Source organism: Anser anser (genome assembly GCF_964211835.1).
Source record: "Anser anser genome assembly, chromosome: 2".
Lineage (NCBI taxonomy): Eukaryota > Metazoa > Chordata > Aves > Anseriformes > Anatidae > Anser > Anser anser.
In genome coordinates, this window is record NC_139721.1 from 67,573,498 (window position 1) to 67,584,956 (window position 11,459).

The window sequence follows — 11,459 nt, forward strand, 5'->3', positions numbered from 1 at the left end:
CACAGTTACAAAATACTGCTGTAGCATATGGCTGCTCAGGATTAGACTGCACCACTCAAAGAAATAGAATTTCAGCCTAAGTGAATCCTTAATAAGTCAGTTGATGCTCTTCAAACAGATGTGTCCTCAGGTCTCTGGAAGGTTTCTTATACACTGTGATCTAATATTTCTGAAGGGGATGCAGACCTAAGCCAGCTGAAGGAAACAGTAGGAGTGCCTTTAAAGCTGCGTATAAAGACAGGTTTTGTAAGGGCTAATCTTCATGCTGTTCCACACTTCATTCCCTATTCCATTTCTACATTTCAGCCAGTACCCAAGTCTGTGGGTCTTTTCAAACAAACCACAAATAATTTTCCCTCTATTTGCAACTGTAGCAACACTATTTCACAGAGCACCAAGAATTGCTTTGGTTTTTAATACTATAACAATACCTAGGTTTTAATTACTTGAACAAAAGTGTTTCAAGTCCATCAGAGTGCCTTTCAAGGCCTGTGAAGATATTAACTGATTCTAAAACCAATTACCTACATTTTCCTTTACTTATTGCAAATGTGACCTTTTGTTAGAATTTGATTGCAAGTTTCCTGCTGTGAGTATATAACTATCTGTGTGTCTGAGAACGGCTACCCTCCACTCATGTGATGACTGCTGTTAATTTTAATACACTTTGATGGCTGGAGAACAAATAAGTGTCTGTGACACAGAGCAGAGACATTTGAAGGTGGATAAACTACCACTTTAATGAGTAGAAATCAGCAAGTAAAGGGGCCTTCTAGTGACAAACCAGAAGACCTTCAACCTAAGCAAAGAAAAGTATTTTTCGGTCTGGAAAGAATAATAATAAAAAAAAATGCTGTCCATATAGAGGTAGAACACCCCATAAAAATGACACAAATTGGAGAGAAGAGGAATACATAAATAAGCACTCTCAAGAGATAATCTATTTCTCTTATAAATCAAACTGTGTGGTAGAAAACATTTCAGAGAAACTATTGCATTTGTATGTTTTTTATTACCTGTTGATAGTAATTCTCTGAGATACAAACAAAATTGGGTTGTAGATCTTGGGGGGGGGGGGGAGGGGAGTGTTGTCATTGTTGTTGTTTTTTCCCCCATACTGTCACTGTATTACTGTTGTGTTTTTGTGTTGTTTTTTTTTTCTTTATTCCAAAGACAATCATCCAACTAGACTCCTACCTCTGAAGAAAAATATACTCGCAAATTTGTTGGAGTCCAGAGGAAAGCAAGAATGAAAATTAGGAAGCTGAAAGGATTCACTTGAAAGACAGGATGTAAAAAGTTACATAATCTGACTAAGTAATGATCAAAGTGTCATATATTAATTCTTTATAAATGTTTAAATAGTATGAATTCTTAGGAGTGAGAGGAATTAATTAACAATAATTAAGGGAGAATTAGGATAATAGAAAGTTCTAGATTGTCTAAAAATATAGAGTGGGTTATTTATTGTAAAGAAAAATAAAAACATTCTCAAAAGAAAATAAAGAAAAAACATTGCCTACTTGTGCAGAATGATATTTGACTAAATTCTGGCTCTGGAAACTACATTCTTGTTTTTACTGTTATTTCAAAAAAAAAAAAAAGTACAGTTGCACACAAGGATGTTGCATTTAGCGAAACCATGAGATAGATGGAAAAGTCTTGAACCAACGTTTTTTTTTATTCTTCCTTCTCTTCCACATCCTGTGGGCATATTCTGAATCCTAAAGACAGATTTGTTATAACTACTGAAAAAGTCTGCAAATCACAGCAACATCTCCTATGACGATATGTAAAAAAGGAGGAGGAAGCAGATCCTCTATGTTCTTTCCTACTCAGTCAATATTGAATGGTTCTCCAAATTGATGAAATGATTAATTATTAGCCTACAGAATTATTTTTCCCTGTGTTCCTAATCACTGATTAGAGAGACTCATGTATCTGCAGAAAAAAATCAGCCTTCATCCTGTTGCTCCCAGAAAGAGCCACCTTCACACTGGCTCCAGAATCCACCACCTGCCTGGACCCTCAGTCCCTCACCCTATACAATAATAATAAAAGTTTTGGACTTGTATGGGGTCTTAGGGCCCTCTACAGAATTTTAGTTTTACAGCTTGTGATTGCATTTTTTTTCTGTTATCACTGTTAACTAAATAAGCAGAGAAGAGGTGTTGCATCTGTTTAAAATACAAAACACTTCCTAATATAAAAGTCTTTTTCAGTAATAATTTTGCCAATCTCTTGAAAATTCAGCCTGAAATTTTCCATGCTGTGTCAGGTAATTTTATCCTCAGTGTTGGAAGAGAGAAATTCAAGAAAGGTAACAGCTGGTTCCAAGAGTCAGATAAGCAAAATTACCATGATGCTTATTCCAGTTCCACCATGCAGTGTCATTATCAGTGGATACCCTGCTGTAACAGACATTCTTCTCTGAAGGCAGGAAAATAGTCTTGGTAAGACCTCTATCATCACTCGTTCATACTTGCAAAGGTATATTCTAATGGTCACTTGATGACCACTGCAATGAAGTGGTCCCACAGTATACTGAGACTTGCACTGTTGGCACAGAGCATCCACAGAATCATCCAAAACTCAGTGCCACTCTCCTTTCCTTGTTTCTGTCCAGGTCCCTGAGAGAAGTTTATCTTTGGCCCATTACCTGAGTAGCTCCCCAGCTAGTAGTAGCTGGCCTCCACCTTAATTACTCTTCTGTCAAATACCTGCCCTGATGCAGCTACCTGCTCCAACACAGCTCTTTACTGGCCCCAGGAGTTCTACTGCCTTTACAAATAGCCACAGAACTTTCTAAGCCCCCTGACTTGCGCACAGGTTCTCCACTACCAGGGAAGTTCTTTCTCAGGAAATATTATTTTCTATACATAAATACATTCTCCCCTCTTCTTTGTGAACCAGACTGGAGCCTTCTAGATACCCAGTGCAGCAGAGCACACAGAGATGTTTGGAACAGAAAACCACTTTCCAAAGCAGTATGGCAAGAGCATGAGGGTAGGCAAAACTTCAGCTGTCAGGGCTACACTGATTGCAGGACTGCACTTGAGGTTAAGCTCTCTGCCAGCTTGTGTCCAGACTTGGCCCTCCTCTACAGTGCAGCCAGCTGACACACTACATGCATAACATTTTAGAATACAAATTGACACACAATTGTTGTAAATGATCCAGGAGATGAGGAGGAGCAAGGTTTGTTTTCAGCAAGAAACTCAGACTGCAACTAGCTCATCAGCCAACAGATACAGTCAAAAGAGATCTGGCCCACAGACCCAAAGGCTTGGGTGGCATTTCCAAAAGGAACAACTGGTATCAAGTAGTTCCACATAACTTCTTAAAAAATCAATGTCTAATCCATGTTCACACTGAATAAAAACTATCCATAAAATGGAACACTTTGTAGAACATTGTCTGCAGAAAGATTCAGCCAGTCTTGCCCTTTGGTATCAATGACTTGTGAATTTTTTTTCTGGTTCTCAGTAAGTATTACTGGAGCAAGCAGGAGAGAGGAAGCGCTTACATTACAGTGGCTATTTTTGTAATGAAGTAAGGCATAGCCAGATGTATGTCTCCTAGGTCACTCAAAGTCTTGAATCTTAGGCTAAGAAATCCAGTGAAATAGCAAATGTTATCAAAACTGCTTATAACAAGGACAAATAGCATTTCAAATATAAGACAATCAAGATTAATTAGAAACCAGAATGATACAAGGTGCAAAGCTGTATATCTTTGAGAATGAAATGGCACAGCACACATTGTATTTATGCAATATATTGCAGATTGTCCCCAATCTGTATCTTCCTCCATTATCTTCTTCTCACCTTTTTCTTCTTGTTCTAGTCTTATTATTTTCAAAGGGAAATTACTTATACATTTCAGCCTTTTTGACTTCTTAGGGCTGAATTTTCCACCACTGTTTTTCTTTTGCTACACCATAACCTTCTAAAATCAATTATAAAAATATCAATAAAACCAGTGAGGAAAACATTAATAGCAAAGGAAATGATATACTTCCAAAACACACCTATTAAAATGTAGTCTTTACAAAACACATCTTAAAAGCTGTACTGTAGACTGAAGTTTCTTTATATAAAATAAAAAGGAAAGCCTGACTTTTTGTACCAGTGAAAAAATGCTAGTGGACTAGCTACTAGATGACAAGGGTTTTCAGATTGATTTATTTTTTCCTCATTTCTCTGCAACAACAGCACAATTTTAACCACCATATAAATTGAGATAGATTGTCACACTGGTAGCCACTAGTCTTGCTGGTGAACCAGAATGACAGGAGGAATTACACTCCTTTCAGAGGCTGGAGGTATCTGTGTGAGTCAAACAGGATGGGTAGGATTCAGCTGCTTAAACATAGCCTTCTCAAGCCACTTGAGTTGCCCTGGGGCAGTCACAATAATCTCCATGGGGCTGGCAGCTCTGCAGCAGGACCACAGGGACACCCACTCCCTTGCAAAACAGCAGGTGTGTGCCAGGCAGGCTTAAAATGTCAGGGCCAATACCAAAAGTGATACTTGACACTTCTGTTTGGGCAACTGAATCTTCCCCTCCTTCATGAGTATTCATTCTCCTGACCTCCTTGTAGTGCCTGGGGGCTGTAGCTCACCTTTCACTCCATTCGTATTTGAAAATGGACTTTTTTCCAGACATTTCAGTGAAACTAAATCAAATGCAAGAACCCTGCACCCAAAGAATTTGTTTACTTGGTTACACACCTGGAAAAGGATTAAAAAGACTTTTGTCTGTTTCCTTTTTTTTTATTCTTTCCATAATCTATAGAAATTATGGGATACGCTAGCTTGGTCCTCTTACCTCATTTCTGACGACCTTGGAAGAATGCAGGGGAACACCTCCTGCAGCTTTTAAGGTTTGCTAACAATTTTCAGTATCTTTTGGAAAGAAATGCTTAAGACATAACTTCTCACAGAAGAAAAACAGCTATTTAAATATTTTCCATCTTATGGTATTCAGTGGTGAGTGCTCTCCATCAGGAAGTGAAAGGTCTGCTCTGAGATATGTATTCATTTTGAAGCAAGGATTTCAACCCCATTCTCCTACCAGCCAGGAGACTGCCCACAGCAGAAAACCATTGAAGAACTGCAGGTGCAGCCTTCCCAGGCTTGACAGAGCTGTTCCATCTCATGTTAATAATTAAATATTCATTGGAGCATGGACCAGAACCTGACTCTCCCACTTCCCAGGTGATAGCCCTAATTACATGCCTGTGTCATCAATCTCTGTCTCTGCTGTAATGAATTGTCATTATTTGTATATACTGGAAGAGCTTTAACAGGAGAAATGGAGAACAGCTCCCCTTCCTCCTCCCCACCCCTCTGAATATCCAGCACCTAAGAGGTAACAGCATTCTTTCTGGCACAGATGAAGAGCTGAATTTAAGCCTTTCATCTGAATTACACAGAGTAAAGAATTCGAGGAGAGATGCACGGAGAATAGCCATAGTCCCTGCAAGATAGCCCTTGAGAAATCTTCCTTTTGTTAAGTTGAGAGAGACTGAATCTGGTAGGAATATGATTGAGGTCATTATGAAGAAGGTTCTTGATGAGGTTGGCTGTGGGTAAGCTTTCACAAATACTCATTGGCCACTGAACTAGGGTTTAGCAATCTTGCTAGTTCCTTAAAACTAGAGTTATGCACAAAAAAGAATGGATGAATGCTTAAGTCTCATTGAACATCTAGTTCCTGTTATCTACAGGATTATCTGCACAGGTAAACATCGTTTCAAATAATTTGCTAATGAAAGGCAATGCCAATAATCAATATGTTGTCTCTGTGCTCCTCTCTCTTCAGGTGTCATTATATAACCCTTGCCACTGACTTGAACATTAGAAAGATTTCACATTAAGACTCACACAAAAGGTCCTTCAGACTCTATAATCACATATTGCCTCCCCAGGGCATTTTCTACAATGGAATACCACATTTTCATATCCATTACTCACATTCTCTGCAATATCTTCAGCACTAACAGTGTTGAAATTCCTTGTGCAGGCTTTAAATAGTCTGTTTTTGCAACACTGAGTAGGTGTTTCCCTAGAGTTTTCCACAGCTAGATGCTTCCTGAAATGCAGTACAAGAGAATTAATCTATCACGAGTTACGAGTCTATTAATGCTTACCTTTTCTTTAGGAAAACAAACGAGATTAGAATGGATACACTTAGCTCTATTTATAATAGACACGCTGGTTCTGTGCACTTTCTGTATGTGCAGAATTACTAACTCTACAGTGTAGAAAAGCACTTTCTGTTACACTGCAGTCAAAGGAGAACATGGATATTTTTACACGACGTCTTCACTCATTAACCCCTTTAATATTGCAGCCTCTCCCTTTAATATTTGAGAGTTTTGGCAAGTCAAGCTGCAGCAGGGGCCAATGCAGTCCCCATGTGTCTATGAGAGGCAAGGGAAAGATGATAATCTTTAACCCTTGCACACCTGATCAGATACTGGAGCATGATCCTTCTTGCACCATGATGCACTAGCCAGGACAAGACTCCCACTCACCAGCTGATGCATGGTGCCACAGATTCCCTTTAGTGTTCTGCTTCCGCATCCTGTGGCCAAGGTACCAAGGAGAAACTGCAGTGCTGTGCTGTGAATACTCAGGCTCATGGTGCTGCAGCAAAGAGATGGAGATGGGGACTACCCTGCCTGTAAATTTGCACCTGCAAATATTGACTGAATTCTATTATAGATAACATGTCCATAGCCAGTTTTATCTTCCTACTTTGGTCCTTCCCTGTTGTATCTATTATGTTTCCCTAAAAAGTAATTACTATGTAAGCCAGCAGTAATTAAAACAGTACTTTAAAAAATCCATTCAGAGCTGTAATATCTGAAAATGCTCCCATGTAAATCTTTTGCACTCCAATTGTTCTTTTGCTAACAGCAGTTACAACTGTGTCACCCCAGTGAGTTATTTTGAATTACTCTTAATTTAGCCCTAACAAAAGTGGCAGGAGAATCAGGCTTCCTGAATCAGGCTATAATACTCTCAGAATGAGAAAAACACTGAAGGGAAAACTGATTTGTTTTTCTTTTGTTAGTGCCAGCATTCAAACGTCATGCCGTCATCCCAGCATAGACTTTGTCAAGCTAAGTGAGATGTGCAGCAGGACAGTGTGTAGACATTCACGAGGTTTTACGAGAATAAGGAGAAATTTTCACCTGCAGCTGGATATAACGGAGTTTATGGCACAGTGGTAGAGCCTTGTTCATAGCATTTCTACAGCAGGAAAGACTGGGGAAAAGCCATGAGAAGATCTATTAGAATTCAAGTGTGCTTTCTGAAATATGGCTACAAGCAGGAGATTTCATCTCCTTTCATATAGGAGAAAGACAAACCTTAATTCTGCTTGTAACTGCTTTAATAATTAAGAAAATAAAAAGCATATCTGTGATCTCCCACATATAAGTAAGAAAGCATGACCAAAAAACTCAAGAGAAAGGAGCAATGTTGGCTAAGCAGTTGACTAGGCTATTGTGCATATAACATACTAGCACACCTGCCTTATCACATCATTATTATTGTGGTGGCTTGTTATGCCATCTAGCAGGGACTCTAGGAACTACCAGTTCTTGGGAAGTGAAAACATAAAAGTGAGACAGGGCAAAAAGTTCTGGATTTTATATTTGTTAAGAATAAATTCAAACATTTGCATTTTTCAAATGGATCAGTTTCTGAATGAAGAGAATCTTCTAAAAAAATGACCATTTACTATTATTTCTGTAATACACACTGTGGTATATTATGGAACATTTTCACACATTCACTATACGTTGTGGCATCAACCTTTCCCAGCTGTCAGTAAAAGGACACTAGGTTTTTGATCTATCCCATCAACACAGTCTTTACATTCTTATGCCTTACTCTCTACCTTATCTAACTTTATTAAATCCTTTTAGAGGGGAATAGGGAGTAACAATAACTGGTGACAGTACTCCAAATACAAGAGCATTGTACTTTATAAAGTCATAATGATTTTTCATTTTTCTTTCGTATTCTTTCACTGATCATTTCTAGATTTAATTACTTCCATCACTAAATATCTAATCAATATTTAAGAGAATTGTCCAAAACTTCAGTTTTCATCCTTGCATAGATTCCTCCCTTGTCTGCATTATTTTACATTTACCAGTATAACATTTAACAATATAAAATTCCTAAACTATAATTTGGTTACTCTGTATCTTGACATGCATTTGCAACTCTTAATTTTTTACTGCCCTAAATAGTTCTGTAATATCAGGGAACATTCTTAAACTAGTTTTTATCCCCTTTGCCAGATGATGCATGAATACACTGCTATTACAGATTTCTGATGTACCAGTCTAAAACCAGTATGAGAGTAACTCTTATGAAAGTAAGTTAACCCTTCTCTGGACAGTTTTAAATATACAGAATGACTACACAATAAATTCATTACTCCAGGAGTATGTAGGGATGGGGTACACTTCAAAGCACATGAAGGAACTCCAAATGATGCATACTGAAATATCTACTTACCAAGACCTTGACGCCAACACTAGATAAGATGATACAGAAAATATTAGAATTAGTATTTTGGAAATTTCTTATGTGGGTTCTTTAAAAAAAGAGGGTCAACAAACAAACTTGTTGAAGAAGATTGTTACCTGTAATAAATTTGCTCTCTGGTATTTAATACTGGAAATTCTGATCAAAATACATTTCAACAAATTCACCAATTAAAAAAACAAATAAACATGCAAACAAACAAAAATAAAAAGAGCAAAGAAAAAAAAAAGAACAGAAAAAGAAACACTAGGATGGAAACCTAAAGATTAATATAATATAAAGACTGGTAGTAGGTGATTGCAGTAAGCAGTCATATCCAAAAATGAACCTCCTCTCCTTCATGCTGAAAAAAGGATTTCCCTCACCACTCATAATATGATGTGTACCAGAACTTCACCATCTGTACAGACTTGGTCTAGGAAACTTTCTGGAACTAGAGAAACCAGAATGGGACACGAGCCAGGACGCAGTCAGCAAAGTGCCGATTAGGACAGAATACCAATATCAATATAACTCTGTTATAAGCATTATTCTCATGCAAAATAAAAAACACAGCACCACACTAGCCACTGTGAAGAAAATTACATCTATCCCAGCAAAAACCAGGACAAGATGCCACTCCTTTTTGAGGGCTAGAAGTTGTTATTAGAACAATTCTTTGTGCCCAGTCTTGGGAAACAAAAAGCAGTGTTGGGGTAGAACTGGGCAGGCAGCTACGCACTGAGTAGCTGGTCACTCAATCCATTGCCACCCAGCTCCAACAGTGGGATGGGAGAGAGTAAAAAAAGTAAAATTTTGTGGGTCGAGATACAGACAGTTTGATAGGACAGAAAAGGAAGGGAGAATAATATTAACAATGAAAAAAAAAATACAAAGCAAGCGATGCCCAATGCAATGGTTCAACTCCTGCTGACCGACGCCCAGCCAGACCCCAAGCAGCGGCCCCACGTCCCTGGCCAACTCCCCCCATACTTATTGCTCAGCACGATGCCATATGGTCTGGAATATCCCTTTGGCCAGTCTGGGTCACCTGTGCGGGCTCTGTCCCCTCCCAGCTCCTGCTGCACCCCCAGCCTCCTCGCTGGCAGGGCAGCACGAGAAGCTGAAAAGCCCTTGGCTCTGGGTATGCACTGCCCTGCCACAACTAAACCATCGGGGTGGGATCAGCAATGTTGTCACCCCAAATCCAAAACACAGCACTGCACCAGCCACTGTGAAGAAAATTACCTCTATCCCAGCCAAAACCAGGACAAGCTGCCACTCCTTTATGAGGGCTGGGGGATGGCACAGCAGGGCTCAAACAACCAGAAGGGGAGACGAGCCCGCACGCAGTCCCCAAAGTGCCAAATAGGAGAGGAGAGCACTTTATCAGATGGTGGTGGTGGTGGTGGTGGTGTTCTTGTTTCCTTGTTTATTGCCCCGTCTTGGGAAGAGCTCCTCATGAAGCATCTCAAAGGGACCTCAACGCTGAACCTCAGCACTCCCTTCCTGGCAGACCTGAAGCCTTTCGCTTCTCCAGAGGAACTGCTGCCCCTCTCACTTCTTTGCTCAGTCTGCTGCTATGCTTTGGGCACTGCTTACAGGGGCTCTGGCTGCATCTTCAAGCACCCACTGTTTGGGCTTCTCATCCCCAGACTGAGACACCTCCCAGCATCCCCCCTCCCCAAGCCCATGGTGGTCCTCTGAGGGACTCCTCCTGTGACACCAGTACAGCAGCCAGGTCCCCTCCTCCCCTCTCCCTTAGGGCTCCATGAAGAAGAGATGCCACTTCTTCAAGTGGCACGGGGGATGGGAAACAAGAGCTCACACAAGCCTCAACAGTTATCAAAAGAACTATTTATTAACACAATGTCTTACAGGCAAGCCTGCAAGACATCCAGTCTGGTGGTTCTGCCCAAGTTAATGGTGGGCACGGAGGCTACGCCACGCATAGGGAGCTGTCCAGGCACTCCTGCGTTGCTCTTGCTGGGCTCTGACAGTGGACACCAAAGACATTCCAGGGTAGCTCCATGCTTGTTCTCTCAGCGGTGGATCCACCTCCATGGGTTCTTCCGCATCTCGTGGTGGATCCACCTCCATGGGCTCCTCCCTGGTGGCTGGCAGATGGACATGCCTGTGTCCCTGGTTGTTGGCAGGACGATTGGCGGGCCGTGGTCCCACAGCATTCTTTGTCCAAAAGACATGCCAGGGCCTTGCGTTGGTCGCTGCTGGCTTCAGAGCCGCGCTCTGCGTTCCGCTGTTGACATGAACGCTGGCCATCGCTCTTGTGAGAGAGCTGATCTTCCCCCTCCTATTCCGTTTTTTCTTCTTATGACGCAGCCTCCTCCTTGGGCCTGAGAACAACACCAGTCTACTCATTGCTGCACTCAGTGATGGGCAGCCACCCATCTTCCTGCTCTGGCTCCTCTTGCTTCCAAGCATCCTTTGCTCTTGAAAGCCTCGAAGCCTCGCAAGTGGTGGGCTGGCTGCGAGGCTCCTGTATTTATAGGGCCCAGAAGGAAAGGCGCAGTGGTGGTGGCTGCTGTGACATAAGCAGGCCGCTGTGATGGCCATTGTGATGCTGGCCCACACCTGTAGCCAAACGTGGCCGTGTTGCCATGGGAAGGAGCTTCAGCCTGAGGGCGTCCCCCCTCCGGACCCTAAGGACCTCGGGGGCCTCCAACAGTCGCCCTCTGTTGCGCTGGCCCAGAGGAGGGGAAAGTTGCAAGAGAAGTTGAAAGGCAAAGAATTGTGCCCTGCTGAGAGACACGTTGGTACTACGCTAATCAGGAACTCCAAAAGCAGGCACTGGTTCGGAAGGCTTCGTGGTGGAAGCGGGCAGGCAGCTAAACCCCACAGAGCTGTTCACTCACTGCACTGCCCTCCACCCCCCACAGTGGGATAGGG